Source organism: Sciurus carolinensis, chromosome 1 (assembly GCF_902686445.1).
Source record: "Sciurus carolinensis chromosome 1, mSciCar1.2, whole genome shotgun sequence".
NCBI classification, from domain to species: Eukaryota; Metazoa; Chordata; class Mammalia; order Rodentia; family Sciuridae; genus Sciurus; species Sciurus carolinensis.
Window position 1 is genome coordinate 96800608 of NC_062213.1, and position 14415 is coordinate 96815022.

The 14415-nt window shown below is 39.6% G+C and overlaps 1 long non-coding RNA gene and 1 other non-coding gene across 2 annotated transcripts; one reads left to right on the top strand and one right to left on the bottom strand.

The window, feature by feature from the left end:
* Nucleotides 1-362: 362 nt before the first annotated feature.
* On the top strand, nt 363-435 carry Trnam-cau (transfer RNA methionine (anticodon CAU)). Its single transcript has one exon. It is a non-coding gene; the product is annotated as a tRNA-Met (tRNA).
* A 9378-nt stretch (nt 436-9813) lies between these two features.
* Nucleotides 9814-11651, bottom strand: LOC124975908 (uncharacterized). Its single transcript, XR_007106932.1, has 2 exons — nt 11571-11651; nt 9814-10484 (listed from the first exon to the last, which is right to left on the bottom strand). It is a non-coding gene; the product is annotated as an uncharacterized LOC124975908 (long non-coding RNA).
* Nucleotides 11652-14415: the final 2764 nt, after the last annotated feature.

The window sequence follows — 14415 nt, forward strand, 5'->3', positions numbered from 1 at the left end:
ATCTTTACTACCTGCACCTCACATAGAGCATTAAATATCCAGGATATACAAAGAACTCAAAAAATGTAACACCAAAAAATAATTAAAACCCACAATTAACCCAATCAATAAATGGAGAAAGGAACTAAACAGACAATTCACAGACAATTAATACAAATGGTCAACAAATATAAGAGAAAAAAGTTTCACATCTCTAGCAATTAGAGAAATACAAATTTCCTGTGTAACACACACATGTGCACTTCAAGGATACAACATAGATAGACAAGCAAAACACGAATTTAATTGCATTAAAATTAAATATCCCCTCATCAGAAAATATTTTAAAGAATTAAAATTTAAAATACATTTGCAACTGGGCTTGGGATGTAGCTCAGTTGGTAGAGTGCTTGTTTCATAAGCACAAGGCCCTGGGTTCAATCCCCAGCACCACAAAAAAACAAAAACAAAAACAAAAACAAAAAACACATTTGCAACACATAATTGACAACATATTAGTAATGAAAATAAAGAACCTTACAAACCTATGAGAAAAAAATGATAGACTAAAGGGATAATGAGGGAAAGATACAAAAACCTAAATAACCAGTACATTATGAAAAAATTTTCCAGACCAGCTAGGTATTAGAGAAAAGCAAGGAAAAAACCCCACAATTTTATATGATTTCACATCTGTCCATTTATTGGGAATAAAAAATCCTGATAGTATTATTATTTGCATTGACAATGAATAATAGAAATCCTTATACACTCTGATGCTAGTATATGTTTGTATAATTAATTTAAGAGCAATTGGGCAATATCTAGTCAGGATAGACAGACAAGCTCAATGACTCACTGCTCCTAAATCTGTGCCTTGAATACCAAAGGAAGGCATATGTGAAGATGTTAAAAATTAGCACTGTCTGTAGAACCACAACTGGAAACAAGGTAAATGTTCAAGTGCGGATGAATGCATGAGAACAAATATTAAGAATATTAAGAATAAACTGAACAAATATTAAAACAAATATTAAGAATATATTGTAAGCAGGAGAATACTATATAATAGTGAAAATAAATGGAAATAAAATGAACAACCTGTTACAACATAAAAAATAACAGGAGTCTGAAAGTTGAAAATACAAGTTACAATTAATATCTAATTACATTATACATAAAATATAGTTAAGTATAAGTAAATTATACTTAAGTCCAAGGGATTTGCTGTACTTTTAATTCAATTATAAATAAATGACAAATTAATAATAAATACAGTAAAGTATATGTTACACATGGGGACAAACCAATAAATACAAAATAATGAATATCTCTGGGTAGAAGAGATATATGTGTGTGACAGTTTTAATTTTATTTATAGTGTTTTCTTTTTTAATTTTTTGGAGGATCCAAATGTGGATGTTCACCAGGTTGTCTTAGTTTATATCTGTATAAAACATTTTATTTTAAAAGCTATGTACATGTAAAATTTTACATACACATACCTAATAAGATACTAAACAATATTTCATTTATATTAAGATGTTTCCAAAATGTTTTGACTTAAAAATTTTTTTTGGTTTTAATTAGTTGTACATGACAGTAGAATGCATCTATACATTTTGATAGATCATACACAAATGGAGTGTAATCTGTCATTTTTCTGATCATACATATTGCAGGATCATGTGGGTCATGCAATCATATATGTACATGAGATAATAATGTCTGTTTCACTCTACTATCATTCCTTCCCCATACCCCTTCTCCTCCATTCACTCCCCTCTATCTAATATAAAGTAACTCTTGACTTAAAATTTTTATTGACATAATCCTAATGCATATTTATGGGACACAATATGGTAATTTTATATATGTGTATTACATGTAATGATCAAATTAGGGTCATTAAAATTTCCATCTCTTAAACAGTTTTCATTTCTCTGTGTTGGGAAAGTTTGAACTCCTCTTTACTGGTTTCTCTAGAATGTGTAACGAATTCTTATAAACCACAGTCATTCCATTGTGCTACAGAACATTAGGACTTACCCCTCCTAGGTAAGTTTATTTTTTATCTGTTACAAATTCCCTCTATCTCCCTCCCCTGAAACTTCCCAACCTCTAGTTATTACTATTCTACACTCTACAGAAAATCAACTTCTTTTAACTTCCACACAAGTGAGAATATGTGGTATTTGTCTTTCCATGCCTGATTTATTCCACTAAACATAATGTCCTCCAGTTCCATCCATTCGTCAAAAATGATGGGCTTTCATTCTATATTTATGGATGAATAATATTCCATTGCGAATATATACCACATTTTTTTGATCATTCATCTGCTGATGGATACCTCAGTTGATTCTATATCTTGGTTATTGGGAATAGTGCCACAATAAACACTAGAGAGCAAGTATTCTTTGATTTCCTTATATATACTTTGGACATAAACCCAGTAATTGGATAGCTCTCTGATCATGTGAGTTCTACTCTTTGTTTTTTGAAGAACCTCCATATTGTTTTCCATAATGACTGTATTAATTAAGATTCCTTTCAACAGCACATGAGAATTTCCCTTCTCCAGAGTCTTTCCAGGACTGCTGGTTTTTTGTTTGTTTGTTTGTTTTTTGTTTTTTGTTTTTTTGTCTTTATTATAGCCATTCTAACTAGTGTGAAAAATATTTTCTCCAGTTCTGTAGATCTCTCTTCAATATATTGCTTCCTTTGCTATGTAGAGGCGTCTTAGATTGATATAATCCCATTTGTCTGTTTTTGTTTTTGTGGCTGTGCTTTTGGAGTCTTATTCCAAAAAAAGCATTATGTATATTGATGTAGACATTTCTACACTGTTTTTTTTTTTTTTTTTTTCCTATAACAGTTTCAAAACTTCAAGTCTTACGTTTAGGTCTTTGTCCCACTTTGATTTTTGTATTTGTTGAGAGAAAGGTATCCAGTTTCATTCCTCTGCATATGGGTCTTCAATTTTTTTCAGCACCATTTATTGAAGAGACTGTTCGTTCTCCAATGAATGTTTTTGGCCCCCTTATTAAAGATCAGTTGGCTATACATGTGTGATTTTGTGTCTGGGTTTTCCATTCTCTTCCATTGATCTATGTGTCATTTCTTAAGCTGACCATGTTATTGGGTTACTATCATTTCAGGAAACAGACTGGTTGAGAAGCAGCAAGCAGCACTTGGAGAGGAGAACTCCAAACTTTATTTTATACTGGCAGAACCAGAGGAAAACAAAAACTCCAAATTCTGAGCCCTGATCCACAGTTTCTCACAAAATTTATAGGTTATTTGATGCCATCTTAGACCCATCCTATCATTGGGACTTTTTCCTCTTTTTTAAAAAAAAATTTCTAATCTATATGGTTGAAGGCCTTGTGCAGGGTCTTTAACATAAAGCATGCTCACAGAAACAGTTAAGAAGAAAGGGCTCTTTTCATAGGCATGTGTTACATTTCAGGAGGGAGTAGTTGAAGGGTTATGGAAAATACTATTCCTAAAAGATAGTTCCCAAGAAAAATGGAGGGACAGTGTGACTCGGGTGAGGGAGGGGAAATTGGCCAAATATTAAACCTCTCCCCGCACACCCTTTCCTAATAACAATGGGCCCTAAACTTTGACCTTCCCCTATCACAAATTAGCCCTAAATGGAGGCACAGCAAATACTGAAACTCTGGGAAACAATGGATCCCAGAGAAAGAACAATGAGTTTCAACTTTTTTACAATCACCTTCCTAAATTAAAGTTTTAACATGTACACCTAGCCCCTGACAGTCAAAACTGCATGTGCACAGCTTCCAATGATTACATCATCCTCATTGTACCCTATAAAAACAAAATTCCCTCTGTAACTGACGGCCATTTTCCCATCCGGAGAAATGTGTCCCAATGGTGCCCGCGAGAAAATAAAGGCTTCTCTGAATCCGTTGAGGTCTGCTTCCATCCTTTCCTGCTTACAGTAGTCAGACTCTTGGGGTAGTTAGACAATCCAAAAGATAGGGACGCATGGTTAATTAGGCTTCCTGGAGAAAGTCAGAGAGAGGGGAGTGGAACAGACCCCTTCCCCAGGCATTGCTCTCTTACCATAACATTATTGTAATTTAATTTCACAACAAGGACTGGTTTTGCCATCACACTATGGCCCCAACCACCTGACCTGTGGGTTGGGCATGTTGGGCTCTGACAAAGCCATTTATCACTATCCTGTGCAGGCTTGGAGTGCATTTGATGTGAGTACACAGTGTCTCTAATCCCAGTCTGCCTTTGGATGTACGGAGACAGGCCACTCTCTGATGAACCGCCAAGGTTTCTTCTCCCAAGTCCTCTCCCAACGGCCCTTATTGGGTATCCTGTGGCGACTGGTTGATCAAGGGACATTTAGGGAATGACTTATGCCTCCAGAGTCATACTGCTCTTTCCTGTGCTAGCTCCTCCTGAGCACCCCTTCCCCTCACCGATCATACATTAGCCATTGAGAGAGGGACATTTTATATGGAGTGGTTGGTAAGGAAATGCCTGGGTTCCTTTTGTTCACATATTAAACCTTGACAAACCTGTAGGGATTCTCCTTATTGTTGTTTTTGTGCTCCAATGTGTTCCACTCGTTTCTTTGACTGCAAAAGGCAGAAATTTGCATTTCACTCTTTTTGTAAACTCTTCCAGGAAAAGGGCACTAAGTGTCTAATGACCACTAGATGGCCTCCTTACCCTCTGTATATTCTTTTAGGCCACAGAGCAGAGAAATGTACCCCATCATAGGCTTTTTTTTTTCCCCATGGGTCATCAAAATTGCAAGTTTATAGTAGCAGGAGCAGGTCAGTCATGTTGAAGTGGGTAACCAACCCAAGCCTGGATATAAAGCAAACTGTAAAAATTAATGCCCAGGAAAGGGAGAAAGAGTTTCCCTCTTTGTTCCCATTGCCAGGTGGTTTTCGGGGAACCTAATTAACACCATTCACTCCTTGCATTTGGATTGTAAAGGACTTTCCCTAGGATCTAACCACAGTCCTTTGAAGTGTAACCACCCTTGTGAAGGCTCGGCCAGGGCTAGAGATTTACTGAAGACCTTGTGAGAGGAGCCAGTCTCCCTTATCACACTCTGTAAACACACTTTTCCACTTGAAAACCCTTACACACCATCATATATGGTGTTTTCTTTTTTCTTTTGAAACCTGTGCCCAATTATGTACCATTTTAGACTAGAAAATTTATGACACTAGTAGCCTATAAATGTTGTGGAAAAACTGGCAAGGGGTGCTCAGAATTTGAAGTGCTAATCTCTTTTGGGCCTGCTGGCATAAAGTAAAATTTGCTGCCTCTTGCATGATTTCCATAACAATGTCTCCAAGTCTGAATTCTCTTGGGTCTTTGGCCTGAGGCAACACAAGGATCCTAGCATCTGCTCATTAAAGCCAGCAATAGAATTGGCAGAACAATTTGTTGAGAAACGAACATGCTGCATCGTCAGAAGTTCAGGGAAACATCCCTAGTGAAATGGACAATTCTCTCTCGTGCGGGCGCCTGAGTTCTGTTTTTTGTTGGTTGGTTTGTTTTTTTCTTACTCAGAAGGAAGCTTTATTCTCAACAGCTATGCCAGGCTCACAACTAGCCTACATACTGAAAAATTGGGATAAATTTGATCCACAGATACTCAAGAAAAAGTGCTTCATTTTCTTCTGCTGCCAGGCCTGGCCTGTTGGATATGGAAAATGACAAACCCCAACATAGTGTGGCTTGGGGAGAGGGAATGAGGAACAAGGTAATACGTTGTTCCAATTTCCAGTACACTCTTTCCCAGTGACAAGACAGGCACCGGGGAAGAGAGATCCACCACGTCTGAAATTACAGTCTCTGGGAAGAGGCCAAAACATTGATTCTTCCCAAAACAAATCCTTTTCCACATACTAACCACTGACCCCAGACCCCTCCATCTGGCCCAGCAAAGATAAATTCCAAACACCAACCACTGACACCCCCATCTTGCCCAGTAAAACAGACCCCAAATTCCTGAGAGCCCAAACTGACATGCTCATTAAATAAGTCACCTTTCAGTGTTGCCTATATAAGCCCAGACTCCCCTTTTTGCCAATGCCTCATTTTCCACTAGGAAAGTGGGTTCATCAAAGGTGTGACTCCATTCCTGAATAAGGAATTTTCCTGATCTATGAAGTCTGCCTCCAGCCCTGTCCTTTTGTGCTAATATGACCTCAATACAAACTCTCTGATGGAGAATCTTGGCCACCAGAGGGAAGCATAAATTTTAATACTATTTGACAGCTTAGTGTGTTGCTGACCCGTTAGGGTCGGGGGTCATGTATGAGTTCCTTTTTTGTTCCTTCCCTCTAGCTGAGGCCCCTTGGCTTTTAAATGAGAAAAGCTTCAATTTTACCCCAGACCAAGGTAGGTAAGGTAACAGCTTCAGATAGAGGGGATGTCCTTGGACTTATTCTCCATATTCTTTACCCAAGGCCTAAGGTGCTGTGCTTGGCTTTACTCGGAATCAGAAATACCCCCAAAGTGCTAGGTCTCAGCCCAGTTGAGCTCTCATGTGGGAAGCCATTCCTAAGGGATGATAGTCTTAAAGATCAGGAAACTGCAGCTCTGGTGGTTCATAACATAGAGCTGGCTAAGTTCAAGCTGAAGTCTGTAGATATCCCACATCTGAGTCATTCACTTCTCCACCTCTGTATGAACCAGGGGATCTAATTATGGTCAAGACCATACCTTCAAATTCCCAAAATTTAGACCCTATTTGGAAGGGAACTTTCCCTATAATTTTATCTCCTCCCTCTGCAGTGAAAGTGCTTGAACAGGAGAACTGGATCTACTAGTCAGTGTCAGGTAAAATCTTGCCATCCTGGATTGACTCTCAGAGAAGCTTCTCCTTCCCAAGAAACTGAGGAATGATACTCCTGCACTCTAAGAGAAGACCTAAAATATCTCTTTTGCAATGACAGTGATGATAAGTAAACTCTTAAAAATCTCTTTATTATTATGGACAGGTTCACTGAAATTAACTCTTTTCTAGATTGGGCTCAACAGTCTGCCACTAAGTTGCAGAAAGATAACTGGATATGTGGACTATTACCCTTTCCAGCACTTCTGGGCTTCCTTGGTGGGTATCCTCCTTACAAGAGAGAGACTGGATAAAATTACAATCTTAAATGTTAGAACAAAGAGAGAGAAAGAGAGAGAGAGAGAGAGAGAGAGAGAGAGAGAGAGAGAGAGACTCTTAACAAACCACTACTCATGCAGATATTAAATTATGGCCTATAAATGAAAGTTTATCACAACCAGGTCATGGAAAAACTTTCACTTTAGAACAAACTAATCTTCAGAACTTTATAGCTGTTAAATCACATTTAAGCCCATCCACTTCTCACTTTCCATTATCACTGCCCACATATCGAAGGCATAAGGATAGTTACTATCAGATTTGGGATGGATCTACGTGGCTTATACCCACCATAGGGCATCTGAACCAAGGAGGCCCCAATCTGTTGGGAACAACATAACCACACCTATGACAAATGGCCTAATGCTATTCGGGAATTAGGGTGGATCCCAGGCTCACTATGCCAACACATTGTAACTTTACAGCTCAATGATTGGTTTGTTACTAATTGGTTCTCTAGACCTGAAATTAGGTGGCCAGCACCCAATAGGACCCAATGAATGTGTGGAACTAACTTATGACCCTGGCTTCCCCCAGGCTGGATAGGAAAATGTACCATTGGGTATCCCTAGATGCAAGGGAGCTGGACACCAAGTATAGGACAACTGGCAAATCTCCCCAATCTCAGACATAGGTGGGATGTTCTGTTTTTCATTGGTATGATCATTTAGCTTCCCTGTTTATCCCACAAATTGGCTTAGAAGATGAAATGTGGCAATTGAGGAAACCCTAACCAATTATAGTCAAATTGCTCTCCATGACATTGAGGAAAGTTATTTCTCTCCTTAACACAGAAGTAAAACTCATGAGGAAAGCCATTTTACAAAACCAGATGGCTTCAGATGTCCTCACTGCAGCCCAAGGTGGCACTTGTGCCGTTACTAGAACTGAATGCTGTGTTTACATTCCTTACAACTCTGGTAATGGAACTAACTTCCTTAAAGACTTACATTACCAGAAAGAGGCCATGTCTTCACCAACCCTGTCATGGGAACAGCTTTTTAGTTCTTGGTTTTCTGGTACCTCCTGTTGGAAAACATTGTTAATCTCTGTTATCATCATCATACTCATTGGCATATTCACATGCTTCATCATTTACCGTTGCATTAATTTTATTCCAGTACTCATATCTTCTTGTTTCTCCCTCTCCAAGGACCTTATAACCTGTTGCTTCCAAACCAGGCTTTTACCATGGACCCCTCAAACTACCTGATTTCTAAAAGGGAAACTCAAACTGTCTGCCCCACATAGCCCCACTCAAAGCAGCCAGAACATCATCATCCATTTTCCCTTACAGCAGTAAGGGTTTCCTTAAATTAGCGGTGGGGATGAAGTAAGAAAAAAGGACAGGAAGCTAGTATAGATGGATGATTCCGTAAGACTGGGAAGATGGAGTCTGGTTTGAAAGGAAAGGAAATAAAATGCTAATACCTTCAGGACACTTTCCCCTTCCCCTATACTTGTTGCCAAGGTTACCTGCCTACAAGGAACTGTTCCTCCCAAGAAGTTGTTAATGGAGTACTTACTAGATGGTTCCTTTCCTACCCGTTTGAACAGACAGGTGGAGGCACCCCTGGAAAGCTTCTTTCCCAACTTTTGGTCACATAAACAAGGTAAGGGAGGAGGGGGCATGAGAGGAAAAGGATAAAAGAGGCAGGACACCCACCTCCCATGGAAACCAGCTCTGAATCCCCTTCCTCCTTCCAGGAGAAGTCTGTCCTATCCTTTAAATAAAACTTCTTTTCTGTGCTTGCCTCGCTGTGTTTCTCAGTTGTTCATTCTTCAGCACCGGGGAAAAGGGACCCCGATAAGATTCACAATACTGATAACAGTAGTAGCAGTAGTAGTGGCAGCACTTCCAAATTAACAAGAGAATCTTCCCTTTATTGAAGATTTACCATATTCTGGACTCTGAGTTAAGGGTAGTAATCCTACTAACTGTTTTCCAGGAGAAAAAGGATGTGAAGATATGCATGCTATATCTAGGCAATGATGAGTTCTTCAGAAACATGGGAATTGATGGGAAAATGTGAATGACTGATCTTAGAAGTTGGAAACAATTTCTCTTGAATCTTAAATGTAGTTCTTGAGAAGCACAAGAATAATAACTTAATCTGTAAAGAGCCATTGTTATGCAAAAGTGAAGGAACAAGTTTAGAAATGTGATATAGAAAGTGTGTTCAGGAAATAAGTATAGAGGATATATTGGAACAGGAGGAGAAAGCCAGGATTTGCTGAAAGGTTAGTAAAAGAGAAATGCTTATGTGTGAATGTGCCTGGAAATAAACTGATTGCAAAAATAGTGGGTGGGTAATATGTATTTTCAAAATATATTTAAGGGAAGGATGGGGTAACATGAGCTCACAGAGGGACAGGAATATGGAGACAGGTTAGAGCCCTGAAGGAGACCAGGGGCAAAGGTGCTTTGTTATTCAAAAGGCATTTTAAGCAAAACTGAAAGGAAACACAAGTAAAGCTATTTCGGGCTGATTGTCACAGGACAGACAGCATTGGGAGCATTTATCTTTCCCAACCCTGTTCCCATTCACTTCAGCACTCATGCCCCGAAGGCTCCAAGGCCACCTCTAATAGAAGACAGAGCGAGGAGAACAATGGTCACCCAATAATAGAGGCTTTCTAGAACAAGATGCTAAGCAGACTCCTTATTTTATTGTTTTCATCAGTAGATACACACTGTTAAGAAGTAAGACATAAAGTACATTAGTATCTTCAGTATGGAAATGTGGGGGGTAACCACACAGGTGGAGTCTAAGACCAATGGATAGCATTCAGGAGAGTTTTGAGTTTCTGAATCCGAGGAAGGATGCACTCATCCTAAGTTCAGAGTCTTCTGGACCTCCCAATCTCAGGCAGGCCTGAGAAGGAGGATGTCCTCTGAGTTGGAAGTTCTCAATTCTGCTCATCTAGGACCAGGGTCCACTTCAGCAGCAGCCTCCAGATTGCTGGCTGCTGCCCCCTCCACAGCAGCTGGAGCCCCCTGAGGGCTGGCTGCAGCAGCCAGAGCTCTGTCTGTGGCGGTGGGACCTGCGGGGCCTGTGGTGGCTCAGACAGCAGCCACCACCCCCAGAGCTACAGCAGCCCCCAGAGCTGGAGCCACAGCAGCCCCCAGAGCTGGAGCCACAGCAACCCCCAGAGCTGACACTGCAGCAGGAAGGGGCTGGAGGGCACTTAGGGGGACACTTTGGGGGGCATTTTGGGGCAGAGCACTTCTGAGGGCACTTGGGGGTGCACTTGGGAGGGGGCTGGCACTGCTGCTGGCTCTGCTGGCAGGACATCTTGGCAGGTGTGTGTTCAGGAGCTGAGGGAGAGACAAACACAAGTCAGATGCAGGACACAGAGGCCACCTGCCCGCTCTTGTTCTTTCTGCTTCATTTCTAGTTTCTTCATTTTGATGAACTGTTGAAGTGTAGTTCTAGATAATTAATCATTATGTATTGTATTATTTCTTCTAATTTGGCAAATTCTCTGGTGCTATATCTTTTGAGTATCACAATTTTGTTTTAAGATTGTCAAGGGTTCTTATAACATTTACAAAGCAACGTAGATAGTATACCTTATGGGGGAAAATACCTGCTGAAATTGACCTTCTAGCACATGAAGACAGCAATTTTTGTCACCTTGTCAACCAGAACCTTGGAACTGTCTAGTCTAGGACTGGGGATATAAAAATTTTCCTGAAAAAAGAAAATCAAGGATTCTATCTTGGAGTAATATGTGAATTCTGTTCTGTAAAACCTTGGGCATGCATAATCTCAAATGTTCTTGAAGATCAGCTGTGTCACTGACTCCTGTTACTAGTGAAGAAGCTGAAGACCATCATTTCCTGTGTAGATCAGGGAGCTGAACCCAGGCACCCTGCTGTAGTCTGGTGCTCTGCTGTTTTCAGCACACCAAGGCCTCATGCCAATAATATCTTGGTACAGTGATTCAATTGCTATGTTCAACTTCTTAAAGAGATATCTGATTCCAATTTAGATCCATAGAGAGGTTTCAGAAAGTCCCAGATATTCCCTGATTCTTTCTCTACTGAATGAGGTCTACTACCTCTAGCTCATCTATGCAAGAAGGGTCACAGTTTCACTTTCAAAAGTGACAGCTCTTCTTGAAGCTGTTCTAATAGTTTGGTGGTAGGACTTCAATTCCTGGAGCCCAGCCTGCTGCTGATCAATTTGGAACAGCACAAAGGCACAGTTGTATAATTCTTTGTGTTCCCAGTTGGCCTGCTCCCCATCACCTAGCCCCTATACACAGCCTCCCTTCATCTTCCTGTGACCTCTCTATCAATGTAGACCCCACTACCTGGGACCCTGCCCGTCCCCCTTTTTTCTCTGTTCTGTGCATCTCTCTGGGGAGGCTCCTATTTCTGCTCCCAGTGGACACTTACCAGGATTCAAGCAGCACAGGATCTGTAGGCACCTCAGGAGGTGAGTGGATAGAGGTATTCTGGTCCTGAACCTTTTTATCCTGGCCTTATCCTATTCCTCAATGTGTGAGACAGAACCTGGGCATGAGAGGACCCACTTCCTGAAACCCACACGGTTCTGTGGCATGTGATGACTGGTTGTTCCTCTCCTGACTTCCTCTATAGGGCTCAGGGTGACTGCTCCCAGCTAGGAATAGGATTAGAAATTGTAGTAGGGTAGGGTCAGAAAATTCCTACCACCATTTCACCTTGTTCTTCCTGGAAAACACCTATCTAGCTTGATTTTGGAGATTTCCTTTTTTTCTTTGTCCCAATTCTTAGTTCAATGGTGTGTGTGTGTGGGGGGGTGTATTACAGCAATTAAGAAGCTGGCTAAAGAGTGAAAAAGACTGGGACTGGGGCTGTAGCTCAGTGGTAGAGTGCTTGCTTAGCATGTGTGAGGCACTGGGTTCGATCCTCAGCATCACACATAAATAAATAAAAAATGAAGGTCCATCAATGACTAAAAAATTTTTTTAAAAAATACCTAGAGAGAATCCTGGTTCTATCACCTATTTCCTATGTGACCTTAAGAAAAATACCTCATCATTCTTGTTCTCAGTTTGGTAACTCTACAATAGAGGTAATATAAAAATAACTCCCCAGGGACGCCTGAGATTCAGTGAGCTAATGCAAATACAAATTTCTGACAGTTTATAATATGCTATAGTCTTTAAACATGACAACACATTAATTTTTTAAGGTATAGCTGCTTTTTAAGGAGACTGGATCTGGTTAGAAAATGCAAGAAACTTTTGTTGAGGTTTTAATGAGAATTTAGGAGAGAATAAAGTTTTGTGAAGGAGAGAGAGATGACTTGATCATCTAACCAGAGTGAAAATTCAGATTTTTCAGGAGTTACATGGGTGGACTTTGGAAAAATCCACAGATAAGGACAATAAAAAGAGGAGAAGATGGATTGTATAAAGCTGGGATAGTGCCTGGGTAATGAACCAGGAGAGAGACCTCCCCAGTGACATGGAAATGGGTAGATGTTTAAAGCAGGAGTATCAAATATTTCATATGATATATTTTTCTTCCTGTTTCATAAGCTTATCTCAACTTCTGGTCACTTAGGGTTTCAATTCAGTTATCTACATTAACACAGGTTTTTCCTTGCAAGAAATATTGGGATGTTCATACTTTCAGGATATTAAGGGAAAAGGTTACAGTTTACCTCAGAGTTAAGACAGTAAATCAGATAACAAGAATCCCCACATGATATCAAAATGGTGTTAAACGAGTAGACTAACTTTTCCAATAGAGGAGAATTAGAACTGGAAGTGATCATGCTAAGAAAGCCTACTTTCTCCAGGCTTGGAGAAGAACTCTGGAATTCCCTAGACCCCAGATGGATATTGATTTGATAATATCTAGGTCACTTTGTTCAGTATGAATCCTACCAGCATGTAGCTAAAATGTGGTGTGTGTATGTGTGTGTGTCTTCCATATTTCTGTTAGTACCTAGTATTTCATAGTGTCCAGCCCTTTAAATTGCTCTGTCTCTTATTTGCCTTATCCATCCTATGTTCTAATTCCAGTTAGTTTCAAAATAGTTCTGTTTCCATCTGTAACACACACACACAAAAAAAAATTGCCCCAGACCATTAAGGAAATCTCATCTTGGGATCCCAGTGGGTTCACAAGGAGCTCCGATCTCTGCTGACTTGCGTTTGGAAAACTGGGCATTGTGATGCTTTACTCCATCTCCGCTTTAGGCTTTGCTATCTCCCTTCAGAAATGTTGTTAGGCTGATATGGCCTAGATACTTTTAATTCATCCCTCCTTCTTCACTTCTGCACTTTATTCCATAATCTGTGCACTTCTAAAATGATGCTTTTCTAATATAACTTGCTCTATGAGTCATCTTTCAAATAGGTTTACAATAAACTCTCCTTGATTCTATAGTTTGTGGTTTTATATTTATGTATTCCTCATTAGGTTGCAAAGTAGGACTATGCATTAAATGGATGGTCAATTTAAAAATCAATTTATTGATAATATCATTAACTTTATATGTGACTTAAGCCATCATCATTAGGACTCTCTAGGACATTCACATTATATCATATTAGTCTTATCATCCTGCAGAAATCTGGCACTGAATTACTTGGGTATTGCTCATGTTGTTCCAAAGGGTGCATTTCAAGAGCAGTCAGGATATTAGTTACTCAGCTTACACAGGTAGTTCTGATCCAGAAGCCTAGCCCATCCATTCCAAGGATGATGAGGTTAGAAACCATTCTCTCTATGTCTCAGTCATCACAAAGGGTAGCACCCATCGATTATCTGGCATGGGATTAGGTAATAATATGCTAGTACCAGGTGACATCATGAGCACTATTTCTTTACATTGGGGATTAGATCTTGATGGCCTGGGTGCTGCTTTAATATTAACAATGTGCACTAAGACAGCAATGATTAACTCTGTTTTTTCCATCATCAGGGTCTCCTAGTCTCAGGATATAGGAAAGAAGAATGCTGACATCTAGTGATAATTAATTCGGATTTTGTAAGTTTTACTGTGTACCAGAGCATGTGTACTGTATACACGAGTGATTTTTAATTTATCTTCTTCTATGGCAAACCCCTGTTTATAGTACTACTAATAAATCAATACTCCAAAATCACTAGGAGAATGTGTAACTATTTCTTTATAAGTAGTTGAGCAAAATATTTTAAGCAAGGAAAAAATATTTACAAATCTTAGCACATAGTAAAAAATAACACTTCATTTCAGAAAGCATAATAAAAAAAAAGAAAAAAA